A 1,014-nucleotide genomic window follows, 5' to 3' on the forward strand; every position below is an offset into this window, starting at 1 on the left:
ATAATTTCAAGTCAGGAATTGTAATGCCTCCTGCCTTGTCTTTATTGCCCAGGATTGCCTTTGCTATTTTAGGTCTTTTCTCGTTCCAAATAAATTTTAGGAATGATTTCTCTTGCTCTGTGAGGTACGTTGGTGGTAGTTTAATAGGGATTGCATAAAATCTGTACAGCAATTTAGGGAGTGTGGCCATCTTCACAATGTTGGTTCTTCCTAACCAGGAGCAGGGAATATCTTTCCATTTTCTGAAATCCTCTACGATCTCTTTTTTCAGAGTACTGTAATTTTCCTTGAAAAGATCTTTAACTTCTTTAGTTAGGTTAATTCCAAAGTATTTCATTTCCTCGGTGCTATTGTAAAAGGTATTGTTTCTGTAATTTCACTCTTAGTGTGTTTGTTATCTTTGTACAGGAATCCTATTGACTTTTGGGTATTGACTTTGTAACCTGGTATGCTACTGAATTTCTGTATTAATTCTAATAGCTCCTTGGTGGAATTTTTTGAGTCTTCCAAGTAAAGTATCATACCATCCGCAAATAATTATAATTTAAATTTTTCTTTACCTATTCTTATTCCTTTTATTTCTTTCTCTTGGCTAATGGCTGTAGTTTATGATTCCGGAATTATATTGAATCAGAGTGGTGATACAGGACATCCTTGCCTTGTACCAGATCTAAGCATAAAAGATTTCAGTTTTTCCCCATTTAGGATTATGGTAGCTGTTGGGTTTTCATAAATAGCTTTTAACAGATTGAAGTAGAGGCCATCTATTCCAATTTTCTGTAGGACTTCGAAGGTGAATGAGTGTTGAACTTTGTCAAATGACTTTTCTGCAACAATCGAGATGAACATGTGGTTTTTAGTTTTCGCTCTATTGATATAGTGTATTACATTGATAGATTTTCGAATATTGAACCATCCTTGCATCCCTGGGTTGAATCCTACCTGGTCATGGTGTATGATCTTCTTGATGATTTGCTGTATTCTATTTGCTAGGATTTTATTGAGGATTTTGGC

This window comes from Octodon degus, unplaced genomic scaffold (assembly GCF_000260255.1).
Source record: "Octodon degus isolate 3935 unplaced genomic scaffold, OctDeg1.0 scaffold00188, whole genome shotgun sequence".
Taxonomy (NCBI): Eukaryota; Metazoa; Chordata; class Mammalia; order Rodentia; family Octodontidae; genus Octodon; species Octodon degus.